Source organism: Pleurodeles waltl, chromosome 6 (assembly GCF_031143425.1).
Source record: "Pleurodeles waltl isolate 20211129_DDA chromosome 6, aPleWal1.hap1.20221129, whole genome shotgun sequence".
In the NCBI taxonomy this organism is placed as follows: domain Eukaryota; kingdom Metazoa; phylum Chordata; class Amphibia; order Caudata; family Salamandridae; genus Pleurodeles; species Pleurodeles waltl.
In genome coordinates, this window is record NC_090445.1 from 948,637,011 (window position 1) to 948,656,136 (window position 19,126).

Genomic DNA, 19,126 nt, shown 5'->3' on the forward strand with positions numbered 1-19,126 from the left:
GGGATCTGCCTTGTTTAAAAAATTCAGTGGGTATACTAATAATTTTCAATAACCAAGCAATGTGACTTACCACTGCTTGTCCCAGCTGCTTCAGGGACTCCCTCTTCAAATGCTGCATCTGGTGCACTGGTGGTGGCCCGGCACTAGTGGTCTGTGTAGCTAGAAAAAAACATTATACATTTTGAATGCCAGATAATCCTTCACTTTTATTATTTTACACAATATACAACAGCAGTACATAACATTTGGTTTGCAGTATCTTCTCCTCTATCAAAAATACTTTTGTTTGGTTGACAATGTTAGAAAAAACAGGTAGTCTGCCAACCAAAAGCTTTTAGTAATAGAGGGACAGAGATATGATGATGACTGTGAGTCATGTAAAGCAAAATGAAGGGGTAGAATAAAATGGTCAGAAAAGGACATATGGTTTTGGTTTACAAAAGCAAAGGGGACATCCTCATACTACTTTGCTGCCATGCTGTACTGTCAACAAAACTTCTGGGAAACTAAATAATATATACAACACAATGTTGGGGGGCCACCATAACCATGGCCAATCTTTCATCGTTTTACTGTTTGAACATGAGCAAGAAAAAGAAAGCCTTCTATACAAACAACCATAGAATAGCTTGCTTGGGTCTGTAAACTCTGCAATCTTCACAGTAGAGTACCTAATGTATTCTCTTAGTCTTAAAGTACCAGCCTAAAGATTATATAAGGTAGAGGAAAAGGAAAACCTAATAACCAAACAGAAGAATGCTACAGATTAGTACAGACAGGAGTAAGTCAGCTACAGAGACAAGAGACATAGAAAAAGCAATAATTCAGGGAGGGATAACAAGATTTAACAAACATTAAATAGAACAAAGATTATTTGAACAAAACTGTCACAACATAAAAGAAACAACTACAAATGATTTCAAATGGGGAGAAGTAAAAGTGAGGGAAATAAATACTATTAAAAGGAGAACTTGCTGGAACCATGGGAGCCGTCAGCCATAACTCTGATGGTGGTGGTGGTCCTTCCACCACCAGAGCTCTAAAGGTGCCAGCCTAGGCTTGACCCTCCGATGCCCTCTTCTTCTTGCCTTTGGGTGCTCATGTCAGAAATGAAGAAGATAACAAAAATAGATCAGTGGTGCACGTAATGTACTAGAAATATTTTGACAGGCAAAAGCAAACACTGTAACATATTGACACTGAACTTTTCTAAAGAAGATCCCCTATATTACTAGTATCGATTTGACCTATTCCTAATTTCCTGAACCTTACCTAAGCCCTATTCCAAATTTTCTAAACTGCATTTGGAACTACTGATGATTTGCAATTAATGATCTTTGCTTCTCAACCCCCTTTGATGGACCATCTAAGTTTGTTTCCCTTTTCAATGCATAGATGCATACTGCACATCACAGGGAGTTTGCCTGGGACTGTACAAGCAACAAAAATAGAATGTCACAGAGAATGCTAACTCACTGATATTTCTACTACCACAATCTTAGTGACAGAGGAGTCTCACTGTCTGGTGATGGTATGGAAGGGGTCCTCTCAAATCTCTGTTCCCCCTCAGAGAACATCCCAGGTCCAGAACGAAAATAATCAGGGTGAGAGGAACTCACAGAGTTTTACTTGGAGCAATTTCACTGAGTTACATAAAACTCAACAAGCTTCCATGGAGTTCGGCCAACAGACAGAAAAGAATGCATGTCACGCTGCTTGAACTGGAATTTAGTGCCAGAAACAAGATTATTGCCGAAAGATCAGAACGAACAGCATCATTTGATGCTCAAGAGTACGTACCCTTTCAAGTTGATTTTGCTGCTGCTTGAGTAAGCAAATATACTTGAGAAGCAGCCCTCTGAGAGTGACCACTCCCGATCCCCTACCTGCTACCAATTGCATTAGAAAGTGGCACTAGGGGACACCAAATCCCACTTGTGCTCACATTTCTGGAGCAGTGAGGAGGCTTGATCACTCAATTGCTTTTATTCTCGCACCACATCCGCTGCTATAAGGCTCAAGCTGTATCACTCCTTAGTGGGATTCCATTCCAGCTCTTTTGGAAAGTTTACTGATTACTTGTATGAATTGTCCCCAAGGTTCATTTTCAGGATAGCACAGCCAGTCTCTTGACTTGTGTGTTGCTCACTGTTCTCTGCCGCTTGCCTCATGTCATCTGCAAGTGCAGCCACAATGCAAGCTTTTACATTAATTGCTTGTTTGCTTCACATGGGTGGATCAGCCAGTGCTGTCCCATTTCCAGTTGCAGTAACAGGCACTCCCCTGACCCACCTTCAGCGGCATGGGAAAACCAATGATGTCCCAGATATCTTTCTTGTTTTCTGGATCTTCTGCTTCTGTTGGTATGATTATCTGGAGGAATAGTTAGGAAGCTTCAGGTCTCCCTGATGAGAAGGCCTGCACATCTTAGTATAACATTTGAGTACATTATAAACACAGTTTTAAAACAATGTGGTTTATAAAAATGACAGTCTCATAGATTTAAAGCCAGGCATACATTCATAAGAAGCCTTACAATACAATACATCATTCAATCAGCCACCATACCTCTTCATGCTGCACCATGCCTAACCATTAAATACTACTACAGAGTACATCTGAGCATAGGATAGCATCCTACAAACCACGTGAGGCGTGAAAGAATAACCCATGATGGAGCAGACATTCTACATGCCCTCTTGCACATCACCTATTCTTGCCATGCATCCCATCAACCAATACACCATCTGCTACATATCAGCTACCACTCCATCGAACAATATATCAAACCACATTCCTGCACATTCAGTAGGACATACTAGCTTATTACTTCACTTGTCCCTATACTATAGATCACAACACCATGCAGCATTTCACAACTGCTTATTATTTAGTACATAAGTACTATACTTGAATATGACAATAATTTATAGACAAGCCACTGACCAGTTAAGCGCAGGCGGGGAATAGTTGAGCCTGAGGACAGACAGGAACAACAGTGAGAACATTATGCTGGATAAACAACTTGTTCGGTCGAAAACACTATGGACCAACGGGCTAATAGTGTAAACAGGGGGAGAGAAAATGTTTGCCTTTTTGGCTATTGAAAAGTTGTACAGCTGACTCTGGATTCCACACCTCCATCCCTAGTGTTATGCAAGGCATGCAATTTCAAAAAGAAGTTTAGGTTGTCTCTTTCATGAACTGTGAACAGCGGAGGCAGGGACAGAAAGAACCACCAGACAACCATCCCCTTCTTCAGTTGAATCAGACCAAAGAAAGACAACACAATGGCAAGGGTGCAAGGGAAATAGAAGTAGCAACATCTATTTGTAAGTATTGGTGTGGGGAAATTGTGTAGTTTCAACTGAGTAGTTACGCAAAATTTCAGAAACAAATTTGCAAAATTATGCAAATCACAAATATGTCATTCTAACGTGGAGTGTGTTCTCTTGTCCAAAACTGACACGAGGAGGCACTTCCAACAAAAAATAGTGCAAGGCACAAATGCCATAAACAGGAGCCACTTGTTTTTGTCCATTTCTGATGTTCTGATCTTTCCATGATGGGATTGATTGATCTGATCTACCCCTAATTACGCCATGTGGCGTAAAAGCATAATTTTGATTAAAAAAACGTAAAGAGTAATGCTGGAAATGACGTGAAATGCATTGGGGTAACTGAAATATTACCTGGTACCTGTATGTAAAATATCAGGGCAGGGAAAAACATCAATAGGAGCTTGCTGAGCAAGGGCCAGGGGATCGTATGCCTTCTCAGAGTAAAAGATGCTCAGTAATGCGAGACTCAAGAGCACTGCCACAATGAATTACCAACCAGTAGAAAGAGGGACGTTTAACTGTTGCCACTTACACCGGGTAACAGAGGCTTGTTGTCAGAACCGAGAAGCAGAGGAATATTCAATATGGCATCAAGATAATCACCGATTCTTTCAAGGAGGCGGAGAAGGAGACAATAGTTTTCTGTCAATATATACGTGGTAAAAAACAAAAGGAGGAAAGGATTTCATCAACAGAGTTTGTGTACAGGTTAGGTGGATGCCCCCAAATTGAACCGTGAGGTAGGCAACTGAGGGGCAGCTGTTGCGTGTTACATGAACCCCAGAGTTTGCGGCTAGAGAGGTAAAAAGCTGATCGTTTTAATGTTCTACTGAGATTTCCGTGATGACAAGGGTGAAAAGCATGGTTTGTGAACAATGTTAACTATCAATCATTCAATCCATAATTCAATCAATCAGTAATTCAACCAGTAAGTAGATTTCTATAGTACCGTACGCCTTGCTAGAGTGAGACTGACATGAAGTTGTCAGATGAGGTAATTTAAGAGCTTCAGAATGCCTGAAAGAACTCTGATACGTTTTTGTTCAACTCTTTTACTTTCCCACCAATGGCCTGATCCCAGAATTCTTTGTCTGAGAGCGCGAATGTCCCGTTAGCATCGGTTCTCATTGGTATATAAATAGATGCCGCACTCTTTTTGGTTCGGGCGGTGCTACTATACAGATTTGCTGTCACTAAGATGACGGCTACCTTTGTGAAGGATTCTCTGAAAATGTAGGTCAGTACTTAGCCTTGTGATCCGTAACATTTGTACTCTGAAAGTATTCTTTCCGTAAAGAAAGAAAAACAAAATACACAGTAACTATGAGTGCGGTATTCCTCCTGCAACTAGATTGCAAAAACAACCAAACACTTATTTAGTACAGTATTGCATTGCACGAAGAAGCTTAGATATTGAACTAATATGTGCAAATAACATATTCTGTTGTCAGATATGCTGTGAGTTTTGAAACCACTAATATACAGTATTCTCGAGGAGTTATTGTGATGCATTTAGTGGTTTTAGTCACTTCAAATGTGTGAATACATAACAGCTGCCCCTCTGTGTTTAGCACCGCGAATTTGCATGTCTGTTCTGATGCACAATATTAACTTACATTTCAAAAACATAATTGTATTTTTCTGTTCTAATAACTTTGGTGTTTCTTTTATAAAGTCTACAGTTGTAGGCACATTTACAACTATTTGAAATCACAGAATTATCATCTTTTACAATATGCTCTATAATCCTGGGAGGAAGTGAATTGTAAATGTGTTCTAAGTGAAGGACTTTCAGCAGATTGTGCTGTAGCGTTTAAGGTGGGTGCTGTATCCAGCTACAGTGAGTTTAAAGCAGAATCATAGGACAGTTTGTTCTACAACTAGATACGTTGTTTAACACCTCTTCTTTGAAGGAAAGACTAACTTTTAATCACGAATGAGAAGTGACTGGCATATATATTCTTTTTATCAATGCCAGATATGTTTGTGCTTATGGAATAGTATTGTTGATTAACTCCGTGTATTAATGCAGAGAGGTAAACCAGATTCCTCCGTCGCATTTGAGATACCAATGCTGTAGATACATGTAGTGTAGCAGGTGCAATGGCACCGGGTCCAGGAATGTAACAAGTCTATTGCACCCTAATAACAGTTGTGTTTTTCAGCGGATCAGATTTATTAGGAACCCCATCTCCAATGCGTGCATCGGAGCCCTTTGCACCCTTGCTACACTATAGAATGATAACCAGAGTTACTGCAGTGTTGAGAAATAGGTCACCTGGCAGGGGAAGAGGGAGTTGGGGGAGGGGTGTGGATAAGCGTGATTATCTTAAGATATTCTGAGTAGTTTTTTCTAAAAATGCAATTTTTTCATGTTCTCCCTGAAAAAGAGATGTCATCTATTACATTAGGAGTAAGGGGGGAAGATGATCCACAATCTTTGTGTTGAATACCAAGTTCATAGAAAATGGGTTGATCCTAAAGAGTCTTTTTCCCATGTAATTTACCTTTAGAGATTTGGGCAGCAATAAAGAAAAAACAGCTGGACTGAACAAACACTAAATTAACCAGAAAGGTAGATAGTTAGCTCAGGAAGAGTTCTTTTTATGAGTTGGTGTTAATCCATTTAGCCATTTGTAAGAAATTAAAGTTCAAACTATAGTGATATCTTGATGGTTGGTCCAGTGGGAAACACGTGGAACTCCTATGGTACCACAAATTAAAAATATAAAACATTCTAATTGGCCGAGAGAGATTTTTCCTGTTGGTCCTGTGGGACTGCTTCTGGTCCTGTGGGACTGAGTAATCTGACTGGCTGGATGGAACATGAAGAGACATGTTGCATCCACCATTACAGGACAGGGGAACTAGGTTACTGTGCCCAAATATAAATAAAAAAATGTGCACCTAAGTGGGCAGGGTACCCTGATACCCTGGCACTTCTGGTAGGAGACTGATTCTGTGATACTAATGCAAGCTTCACAAACTGAACTTGCATGTTCTTAAGGTACTTGGAGTTGACGCTTGGTGGTAATGGAGAAATATCGTACTACCAATTTTTTTTAAATAATATGTAAGGTGTGGTGTTGTTATATGAGGTGGTTTGGCGACACCTTGGGGAGTTGAGTGCAGCCCAGGCCGGGCTCTGTGACCAACCCTAAACCATGCACAACCAAAGGCCGAGCAAGGTGGGGGATTAGCCACTCATGGGCTGTTGGGAGCCGGACTTTCATATCTTTATATTAAACTAAAGATATTAGTCAGCAGTATGCTGTTGTTTCTGTCTTTCACAAGTACCACAGTTTTGCTTCAGGTATTGAGGTACAGCAACACCTAAAAACGCTGAAATCCCAGAAATTCTCTGTACTTCATGGGACCCAACACAGGAATGACAACCCATATGGGATTCTTGCGAGGCCTTCTCATTGGTTCTATGTGTCCCGCAGGAGTATCGAGATACCTATGGGAGGTAAAAGTCCACACCCTTTAGAAACAACCTCAAATGATTTTGTTAACAACCTTTACTGGATTAGTTAAGTGAAACAGTTTGCAGTACAAAGCATCCAAAGCATCATGGCCTCAGACAGAACTGCAGACCAGCAAACACAAAGTGCATCATTCACCACACCTAAGCAAGATTCACCATCAGAAGATACTGATGTCATTGTGCTTGCAACCACATCTGCAGTAACACAAGATGCAAGGCCAGCAAAGGACATTGGTGTATTTTGTTGCGCTTCCAGTAGGTGAAAAAAATATAAGTGCATGGGTGGAAACATGGACTTTGTACTAAAAGGTGCTCCACAAAGAGAAGGCTGACCAATATTTGATGGGAACCACTGGAATGTGGAAGCACACAAGAGCCTATACACCTAAACAACATAGCACATGCAGAGGTACAAAAGAAATGATCAGTCAAAAGACAACCAACGGGTCTGGAGAAAGTGCTGCAAAAAGGAAGAAAATTCTGACAAAACCAATCACTGCTTAAAGGTGTTAACAAGGAAAATGTGTTTATTTTACAAAAGAATGACATATTGCATGTGTTCTGCTGTGCAAAGCACACATCTAATGCTTCAAATACTTCTTAGTTTCTGTTGAATTTATACTGGAAGGGTATACCTCTAGTAGAAATCCTGTGCTTGACAGCTCACCCTTACCTCTGCCACACGATGTGAGGCTGTGTGCCACGCAAAGTATCCTCTTTTTGCATTATCCCAGGAGATGGGACCAGTAGCAGGCCACATCTTATGTATGTGTTTCTCCCATGGTGCAACACAGCACAGTAAATTTACTTTCTCCACTGTGTTGCATGAAACAAAAATAACATGGACTTTGATGCTAATGTCAAACTGTCACTGCCCGAATGTCCTATGGTTGCTGTTGGGAAACATTTGGTTGTCTATAAAGGCTCACTTTTGAGTGATGTACGTTCTGAATGAAGGCCTTTTAATGAGCATCTGAGAGAACTGCAATCCCCAATTTCAAACTACGTATCTCTTGTCACTAAAAAGCTGCTACAGCCTGCCCCTTCATTCTATTCTGACATCACAGGCACTTGCCTGTGTAGCAGAGTCGCATGATTAGCTCACTTGAAAGGAAGATTCTGCACTTTCATACACAGTCATGTCTCAAAAGGATATCTCAAAATAATATGTGTGGATTGAGATTGATTTCTTGCTCATTATGTCTTAAATCAGCATGAGCAAGTTCAAGAGGTTTTTTGTTTTCCGTAGGAACTGAAGCAGACAGAACAAGCAAACATATTTTACAAACATGAACATAACAAGCAGGACTAGGAAATATTTCATTTGATAACAGAAATAAACCTGGAAAAGTAGTGAGAAAAAAAAAAAAAAACAATATTTAAGGCTATGCATACGTTAAATAAATAATGCTTTTCGATAATGATCTCTACCCTTTTGATTTGCAGGTCACAGTAACTCATCGTAAATCAAGTTTTACATTTTGTCATGGTATTTCAGACCTTCAAGCAGGAATGCCTTGGTTGGGAAGCTGACGTGAAATGTCTTTGAGGAGAAATGTTAAAGCCGCATTGGAAAAGCTAATTGCATAGCATCCAAGAATTAACAGAGTTTAGGCAATTCATCACAATTCATCACAGAGAAACCACAATTACTAATATCCAACTATTAAGAGGTTTGTATATTATGTGCATAAATTTGAAAATAAAACTGAAAGAATCTTGTTTAGACTGTCAGAGGCAAATATGTATCAATAGCGATGCAAACACAAAGGGCCTTATATGACCCTGGCAGTCAACTGACCACCAGGGTCGTGGTGGCAGTTGGACCATCACCACTGTGGCACATTACGACCGCAGTGGTAGCACCGCGATCGAACCGCCAGCACCACTAGTTTTTCTCCACAGGACGGTCTAGCGGTGCTGGCGGTCCTTATCACTCATAAAGGAAGGAGAACAAAGAAGATGCTATGATTTCTGTAAAGTAGCCTCTATAGCAGGCAAAGCAATATTCTGGTGGAAAGCTTTTAGTTTTGCAGGATCATCAATAAATGACATAGGGGGTCATTCTGACCTCGGCGGTAAAAGGCCCTTACCGCCGGTCAGAAGACCGCCATAACACCGCCGCGGCCGCGGTTAACCGCCACGGTCATTCTGACCCACAACGGCCAAACCTCCAAAAATCCGTCCTCCACTGCAGCCCGCCACATCAGCGGGCAGCGAGAAACTGGAGATGACCAAACCTCCACCGTCACGCCAACAGAAATACGCCCATGCCATTACGACCCACGAATCCACACGGCGGTCATTCAAACGCGGTATTCCATTGACGCGGTCAGAATACACACACAGCACCAAAACACAGCCACATTGGACAATTTGAAATACACACACCTGATACACATACACACACCACTCCCACACAATCAACCAACTATAAAACACACACCCACATCACCCACAAACCCCTGGGACCATAATTACTGAGAGAAGGAGAGAGAGACACAGCAGACAATCCATAGCAAGACACACTGAGGCACACTACACCATCACACACACCACATAGTAGCACAAAGCACCACTCACCAACATACTTATCATCACATACACCACCCCACACCTCACCCACACCACCCCATGGCACCCCAAAGGCACCCACGCTTTTCGGACCAAGAACTCCGGGTCATGGTGGAGGAAATCCTGAGTGGAACCCCAGCTCTTCGGCTCGCAGGTGCAGCACACCAGTATAGCTAGGAAGGCGGAGCTATGGCAGCGGATCGTGGACAGGGTCAACGCGGTGGGACAGCATCCCAGGAATAGGGAGGACATCCGCAAAAGATGGAACGACCTATGGGGGAAGGTCCGATCGATGGTCTCCAGGCACAACATCGCGGTCCAGAAGACTGGCGGCGGACCCCCACCCACCCCTCCCGAATTCACATCGTGGGAGCAAGAGGTCTTGAACATCCTGCATCCTCAGGGCCTCGCAGGAGTAGCCGGAGGAATGGACTCTGGTAAGTCCAATCTCAACTACTATATCCCCCCCACCCCACCAGCATGCCAACCCACACCCCCACCCTCACCCCCAACCCCCCAGCACACATCCTCCCTGACAATGTCTCACCAGCACAACCCACCCATCCCAACACCAACTCCTGCATGCCAACACAAATCATGGGCACCCATCACCTAAGCATGACCACTGCACTAACCCCCCCCCCCACTAACTACCCTCACAACACCTCCCTCAAGGGAATGCCTGCACTGGGGGACAAGGGCACCCATAACACGCACGCTATTGCACACACAGAAACAATAACCAAACTCTCTTACCCCATGCAGGACCCGAACAACAACATACCAGCCAGGAGGGTCCAGAAGTGTCCATCCCACCACCGGAACAGGCCCACACTGAGGATAGCAGCTCTGTCGACAGTGAACCTGATGACCAGCCCGGACCATCGGGGACCTCTGGGCAGTCGGTTCCCCTCAGGCAGCCACAGGCCACACCAGACCCGACCCCCTCTGCCAACACCAGCACAGCTCCCACCCAGCGGGCCCATGCCTCTGTCTCTAGGACAGCTCAATCAGCGGTGTGTCTGCCACTACAGGGCACCCAGGCTAACCCAACACCCCAACAACAACAGGGACCTGGGGGCAGTGGTAGCGGGCACACCGTCCAGGGGACAGAGGCCGGGGGAAACCGGGCAGCTCGGAGGGCTGCTGTGCGACAGGGGGGGGAGGAGAGGCCCAGGGAACCCACTCTCCAAGAGGCCCTCACCACCCTCATGGGGGCATACCACCACTCCCAAGAAACGATGGCGACGGTACTGGCCAGGTTCACTGAGATCCAGGCACAGCAGGAGGAACGCTACATGGGGTTCAGGGAGGAGCTGAGAATCATCGGGACCGCAATGGGGACCATCGTCCTGGCCCTCCACAGGATAGAGGACGCGTTGCGGGACCATGGTGCACCACACAGGGCCCCTGTCACTAGCCCGGACCAGGAACAGCCTACCACCTCTGCCGGCGCTAGTGGACAGGAGGTCCCAACACCTCGACAGCCCCCCAGAACCCCACCTCCTGCTGAAGAACAACCACCCCGTAAGAGGAGCCTGAGACCAAAGAAAAAGACAGAGTAGGATGTCAAGACCCCCGCCAGCAGGACATACCCCCTCAAGTCTTCCCACTGTCCCACATTGCCACCCTGTCCAACCATGAACTGCCTATGCTCCATCCTTCCACAGGCAAAAGGACAATGCACCTGTGAGACTGAGAACTGGACTCTGCCATGGATATTCCTCCACCCCCACCCATCACCCTTAGAATCACATGTACCGATATCTAGCACTGTAAATAAATCACATTTTGCACACAAATCTGTTTTGAGTCATGCTGTATTATTAACAAATGTATTACATATTACTGTTCAATTTCTGTTCTGTCAATTAGTCATGACAACATACCAATGTCAATACGCTGTATTTCATGGGCGAACCAAGCAGAAGTCAGGTACTGAGTCAGACAGCACTGAGAAGGGAAGGGAAAGGCAAAAATTAATGAAAAACATCTGTGGGGAACTACAGAAAGTACAGATGCAGGAGGCTATAAGCAATTGTGAAATGGCGTGGGTGATTCTTACCTGTGTGTTACTGGAAATACTGTTGTATCACTCTGTCCCTATTGTCTGTGTCGTCCTCAGAGTCTTCCTCCTCTTCACTCTCCACAGGCTCCACGGCTTCTACAACACCACCATCTGGACCATCCTCCTGCAGGAAAGGCACCTGGCGTCGCAAAGCCAGGTTGTGGAGCATTCAGCACGCCACGATGATATGGCACACCTTCTTTGGTGAGTACATTAGGGATCCACCTGTCATATGCAGGCACCTAAACCTGGGGGGACTAAAGCCACATGGGTCCCATCAATTGCACCAATGATGTTGGGGATGTGTCCAAGGGCATAGAAATCAGCTTTCACTGTAGGCAAATCACCCTCCTCTGGGAAAATGATGTAGCTCCGCATGAATTTCATCAGGGCAGACAACACTCTGGATAAGATCTTGGAAAACATAGGCTGAGACATCCCAGATGACATGGCCACTGTTGTCTGGAATGAGCCAGTTGCAAAGAAATGGAGGACAGACAGAACCTGCACTAGAGGGGGAATTCCTGTGGGTTGGCGGATGGGGGACATCAGGGCTGGCTCCAGCTGAGCACACAGTTCATGGATGGAGGCTCGGTCAAGTCGGTATCGTAGTATTATGTTGCGTTCTTCCATTGTGGACAGGCCCACCAGCGGCCGGTACACGCGAGGATTCCTCCTTCTCATCGCTAGTCCCAGCGGACGGTGCCTAGGAAGGAGAATATGGAGTACAGAGTCAATCCACTCACAGGTACGTACAACACAGCTTGCACAGTACAGGTAAATGTATGGTTTGATATGTTTGTATGTGTGCCATTGCAAGGCCTAGGCCTGTGTGACGCATTAGAAATTAAGCCATGTGGGCCCTTGAAATGGCCGATGCCTGACCTGTGAAGTGGGACAATGGGATGTGAGGTCACTGCGCTGGTGGGGCACACCGTGGCGGTAGGCGGTCGAAGACCGCTGTGCGAAGACGCATTGGTTAATATTGAAGCCTATGGGTTTCAGGAGCCAATGACGATGTGCGCCGGCGGTCGCGGGACGCACCGCCGCGGTACGCACCGCCGCGGGCGTGACCGCCATTTTCTATCTGCTCAATCATTCGAGACCTGATCATCCACAGGAGAGGACCTATACTGCAAGTGCTGCTGTGAACTCGGTCTGGAAGTGACAATGGCTGCTGCTACTGGTGAAAGGGCCCCGCCTTCAGTTCAGAAGAGTTGGAGAAGCTCGTGGACGGGGTCCTCCCCCAGTATGCGCTACTCTACGGTCCTCCAGACCAACAGGTGAGTACACTCAGTGCACATTGAATGGGTTATGCCTGTGTGGAGGGGGGGGGATGTAAGTTGGTGGGGTGTGGAGGGAATGAGGAGTGCAACGCACAACAGATGAGAGAATGGGAACCATGACAAGGTTGGGGAGGGGGGGGCATGTACTCCAAACATGCAGATATGTGACGGTTTCTCTTTCCCACCCTATACATGTCAAACAGGTGAGCGCCCACCAGAAAATCGATATTTGGCGTGCCATCGCCAAGGAAGTCTGGAACTTGGGGGTCTACAACAGACGGGGCACCCACTGCCGCAAGAGGTGGGAGGACATCCGCCGCGGAACGAGGAAGACCGCAGAAACACTGCTGGGGATGGCCTCCTGACCTAGGAGGGGTGCCAGTCGCACCATGACCCCCCTGATGTCCCGGATCCTGGCGGTGGCCTACCCTAATTTGGATGGGCGCTTGAGGACAGCACAGCAGACACAAGGGGGTGAGTATCCGCACATTCTCCTATCTGTATGCGCATTGGAGGCGTCTGGGTGGGGGAGGAGGGCTGTGGGTGACATTAGGCCAGGGCGCTCTCTGTAGTGTAGTCCGCTCCCTTAGGCATGGCCCTGTGCCCCTGCCCCCCACCTCTGTAGGGTGCCAAGTGCAGCTACCCATGCTCCAGCATCACACATGTGCGCGTGTGTTGTCCCTAGACCTGTTTGCCTAGTCAGAAGTACTGAGTAGTGTACCCCAAGTTCGCGACTTAGTGCACGAGGCACCTGTGTCTGTCCTCTCCGCAAAGGGTATTGCTAAGGCATGCACTCAACTTTGTTTCATTTCTCCCCCCACCCTAAATCTTTGTCTTCTTGTGTTTTAGCATCATCCGGCGGAGGAGATTTGGCGTCGGAGCAGGAGGGAGATGCAGGTCCCCAGGCCCCGGTGGGCACTGACCCAGACACCGAGGGCACCAGTGATCCGGAGGGCGAGGGGAGCACCACAACGGGGGCCGGTGGAGACACCAGCGACACGGACACGTCCTCGTTTGGGAGCTCCCTAGCGGTGGCGGCACCATATGTGCCCCCGCAACAACAGGTACAGCCGCCACCCAGCGCACCAGCACTGCCCTCCCAGCAGCCCCTCAGTCTTCGCTCCGTGGCCGCTCGGCCAGGAAGGCGCGCGTCTCCTTCGCCCCAGGCACCTCAGCCCCTGCCTCTGTTACCCCTGCTGCCCTCAGTGCGGAGCTCATTGACCTGGTGAGGACGGTCATTGTTGGGCAGACTACCCTTCTGAATGCCATCCAGGGGGTGGAAAGGGAGGTGCATCGAAGCAATGCCTACCTGGAGGGCATTCATTCGGGTCAGGCTGCCCATCAACGAGCGTTCACTGCTCTGGCCTCAGCACTGACGGCAGCCATTGTCCCTGTCTCCAGTCTCCCTCTTCTATCTGCCTCCACCCTTTCTCTGTCTCCTGTACCTCAACCTATCCCATCCACACCATCAGACCAGCCTGCACACACCTCAACACCCAAGGCCAGCTCATCCAAACATAAGCACCACAGAAAACACAAGCATTCACCCAAGCAACACACAGATGCAGACATATCAACAGTCACTACCACCTCTGTGTCCCCGTCCTCCTTGTCTCCCTCCTCCCTCCCTGTGACGTCTACACTCACACCTGCATGCACCCCAACATCAGCCAGTTCTTCCACCACCAGCAAACCCTCCACTACAGTCCACACACCTGCAGTCACCACCCCCACTGGCATTTACACGTCCCCTGTGTCCTCTCCCACTGTGTCTGTCACCCCCTCTTCCAAGACACATAAACGCAGGCAGACACCCAAACAACAGCCAACCACCTCACCACAGCCTACGTCCCAGTCACCTGCACCCAAGGACAGCACACCTGGCTCTCATACAACCACATCCTCTTCCTCCACTTCTCTCACCACTACTCCTACCCCTTACCTTGGTCCCAAGAAAAATTACCTCTCCAGTTTTGACCTCTTTCCCTCTCCCGACCCACCCCCTCCAACTGGGAAAAGTCCCAAGGGCACCTCAGCCACCACCAGCCCAACTTCTACAGTGCAAGTGGTGCATGGCATGTGGAGTCCACCCTTTGGCGGCAGTAACACTTCGGTGAGCAGCAAGGGGACAGCCAGCCCCCCCCCAGGCAAGAGGACCCGGAAATTGAAGGCCCGCCGTGAGCGGACAGAGACGGCTGCCCCCAAGGAGGTGACTCCAGCCACTTCACCGGCCACAGCAGCCAGGGGAGGCAAGGGCCCGAGAGCCCCATCTAAGGAGCGGAAGGACAGCAGGGCGGAGAGGACAACCACCAGTAGCGCGGAGCAGGAGGGCCCCACAAGCCCCATCCCGGCTGCAAGGGACGACACCAAAGGGCCCAGGACTCACTCCCCGAAGGGGCCTGACACAGCCCGGTCGGAGGGCGAGTGAGCAGGGTGTCCAGGCCAGGTATGACTCCCTTGACATACTGCAAGAGCACCGCTGAACAGGGCCCCGCCGTGAAGACAGGTACCGCTGAACAGGGCCCCGCCGTGAAGACAGGTACCGCTGAACAGGGCCCCGCCGTGAAGACAGGTACCGCTGAACAGGGCCCCGCTGTGAAGACAGGTACCGCTGAACAGGGCCCCGCCGTGAAGACAGGTACCGCTGAACAGGGCCCCGCCGTGCAGAAGAGCACCGCTGAACAGGGCCCCGCCGTGAAGACAGGTACCGCTGAACAGGGCCCCGCCGTGCAGAAGAGCACCGCTGAACAGGGCCCCGCTGTGAAGACAGGTACCGCTGAACAGGGCCCCGCCGTGAAGACAGGTACCGCTGAACAGGGCCCCGCCGTGCAGAAGAGCACCGCTGAACAGGGCCCCGCCGTGAAGACAGGTACCGCTGAACAGGGCCCCGCCGTACAGAAGAGCACCGCTGAACAGGGCCCCGCCGTGAAGACAGGTACCGCTGAACAGGGCCCCGCCGTGAAGACAGGTACCGCTGAACAGGGCCCCGCCGTGCAGAAGAGCACCGCTGAACAGGGCCCCGCCGTGAAGACAGGTACCGCTGAACAGGGCCCCGCCGTGCAGAAGAGCACCGCTGAACAGGGCCCTGCCGTGAAGACAGGTACCGCTGAACAGGGCCCCGCCGTGCAGAAGAGCACCGCTGAACAGGGCCCCGCCGTGAAGACAGGTACCGCTGAACAGGGCCCCGCCGTGAAGACAGGTACCGCTGAACAGGGCCCCGCCGTGCAGAAGAGCACCGCTGAACAGGGCCCCGCCGTGAAGACAGGTACCGCTGAACAGGGCCCCGCCCTCTCAAGCACCGCGCCGCTGGGCCCTTCCTGTCAAGCACCGCTCCGCTGGGCCCTTCCTGTCAAGCACCGCTCCGCTGGGCCCTTCCTCTCAAGCACCGCTCCGCTGGACATCGCCATGTCATGCACCGCTGCGCTGGGTCCCGCCGTCTCAGGCACTGTTTATGGTTCACTGTGCCCACCATGCCTCCTCCTTGACCAGTGGACTCTGTAATCCACCTGAGAGACTGTGGCTTTGCACTCCCCAGGATGGTCCAGTGGGCAATCCACCCACTGCAGAGACTTGAGAGACTGTGGCTTTGCACTCCCCAGGATGGTCCAGTGGGCAACCCACCCACTGTAGAGACATTGAGAGACTGTGGCTTTGCACTCCCCAGGATGGTCCAGTGGGCAACCCACCCACTGTAGAGACATTGAGAGACTGTGGCTTTGCACTCCCCAGGATGGTCCAGTGGGCAACCCACCCACTGTAGAGACATTGAGAGACTGTGGCTTTGCACTCCCCAGGATGGTCCAGTGGGCAACCCACCCACTGCAGAGACTTGAGAGACTGTGGCTTTGCACTCCCCAGGATGGTACAGTGGGCATGGTGGCTCCTCGTGGATCTGGCGTCGTGGACTCATGTGGCTGTGGTGGCCCCCCCCTTCCCTTCCCCCTAAGGTGCCTGTAGTTTTGACATCAGATGCCCCTGCAGTGTTCTCTCCAAAGGACTCAGGTCTCGTGTGTGGGCTTTGCCCTTGTTTCGCAGAACCTTGGCCCACGGACATGTTAGATTCGTAGGATGTGCAGGACTTGTTACTTCAGTGATACACTGATGTGTATATCTTTTTGGTTTTTGTAAATATTTTTCACGGTTGCTCAATTATTTCCAGGTGCTTTTTTTGTACATGAAAATTTATTCCAAATTTGGTTGTGTCATTGTATTTTTAAAGGGTCTTTGTGTGGTGTCACTGTGACTTCCTGCTCTGCATTGGTGTGTACATATTGGGGGGGTGGGGGGGTCGCATATGTGTATGCCCGTAACCTTTCTTCCTCCCCCCTCCCGTGTGTCGTAGGTGCAGTACTCACCGTTGACGTCTGCACCGGAGTTCGTACTCGTGGTAGATGAGCAGGTAGACGAGAGCAGGTATGATGTTCAATTCGGGTTCCATGCTGTCCGGATTCCGCGTGGAGTGTCTCGAGGTGAGCGTTTTCCATTGGAAATGTCTGTTTCCGCCGTGTTTTTATCGGCGGGGCTCCCGCCCCGGAAAAGGTGGAGGATTGGTGGGTCGTGATAGGGTGGGCGGTACATTGTCTGCCGCCTGGCTGTTGGCGGTGACCGCCGCGCTGTTTGTTTGTTCCGCCGTGGCGGTCAGAGTGTTAATGCGGCAGGCTGTGTTGGCGGTTCCCGCCAGGGTCAGAATTGCATTTTTTTGACCGCCGGCCTGTTGGCGGGTTGGCCGCCGCTTTATCACCGACCGCCAGGGTCAGAATGACCCCCATAGTTCCCTCATGAGTAATTTTGCAAAAGGAAGGATGAAGAATTCCATGGTCAAGTGTCTCATCTGTAGCCTCAAAACAAGACGTTCTTTCCATCTGGCATTGGATGTATTGGTTATACCTTTATATATGAACAGGTTATGCCCCAACCAGATGATTCTTCTTTTGCTTTTAGCTGCTTTCAGAACATAAAAAGCATCAGTAAATTCCAAAAATAGCATAATAATGTCTTGTGGTTTCGATTAATGAGAATTGGGTCTTCCGAGACAATGTGAATGTTGTCGGTTCGGAGATGGAGAATTAGGAATGTCAAGCAGGTCAAGAAGATTTTTTTTTTAAAAGTCAAGAAGATTAAGGGCCATATTTATACTTTTTGATGCAAAACTGCGCTAACGCAGTTTTGCGTCAAAAAAATTTGCGCCGGCTAACGCTATTCTGAAGCGCCATGCGGGCGCCGTATTTAATCAATGACGTTAGCCGTCGTTAGCCGCCGGCGCTGCCTGGTGTGCGTGGAAAAAAACGACGTACACCAGGCAGCGCCGGCGTAGGGGGATATGGGGCTTGGGCGTCAAAAAATGGGGCAAGTCAGGTTGAGGCAAATTTTTCGCCTCAACCCGATTTGCGCCATTTTTTTCGACTCCCAACCCCCATAGGAATGACTCCTGTCTTAGCAAAGACAGGAGTCATGCCCTCTTGCCCAATGGCCATGCCCAGGGGACTTCTGTCCCCTGGGCATGGTCATTGGGCATATTGGCATGTAGGGGGGCACAAATCAGGCCCCCCTATGCCACAAAAAAAAAAAAAAAATGACTTACCTGAACTTACCTTAATGTCCCTGGGATGGGTTCCTCCAGCCTTGGGTGTCCTCCTGGGGTGGGCAAGGGTGACAGGGGGTGTCCCTGGGGGCATGGGAGGGCACCTCTGGGCTCCTTCAGAGCCCACAGGTCCCTTAACGCCTGCCTTTTGCAGGCACTAAAAAACTGCACAAAAGCGGCCGTACGTCATTTTTTTTGACCCGCCCACTCCTGGGCGTGAATTTTGCGCGGGAGTTTAAATACGGCGCACATGCCTCAGAGTCAATTTTTTTGATGTGAATGCCTACCTTGCATATCATTAACGCAAAGTAGGTGTCCACGCTAAAAAATGACGCAAACTCCATGGACTTTGGCGCTAGACGCGTCTAATGCCAAAGTATAAATATGGAGTTAGTTTTGCGTCGGAATTGCGTAAAAAAAAATGACGCAATTCCGGCGCAAACGGAGTATAAATATGCCCCTAAGACCTTCAACAGATTTTGGCAAACTTTACCATCATATGTTATTGCAGCGACTCCTCGTTTCGAAATACGCTCATGAAGTTTATGTTTCGAAATCTCTTGTTTAAGGAAAATAATTTTGGGAGAAATCTTGAACAGAACGGATATATTGTTCCATCTCAACCACCATGCCCTCCATAATAATCCATCTGTCTTCAATTTGTTGGAATTTCTCATAAGTGTCACTCATAAAGGGTTGGAGAGCTATCACTTAATCAAGACTGGTATCCAAACTGGATTACTAGAGGAAGCAATAGGTGACAGAGGGTCATTCTTGGCTCTCTCAGAC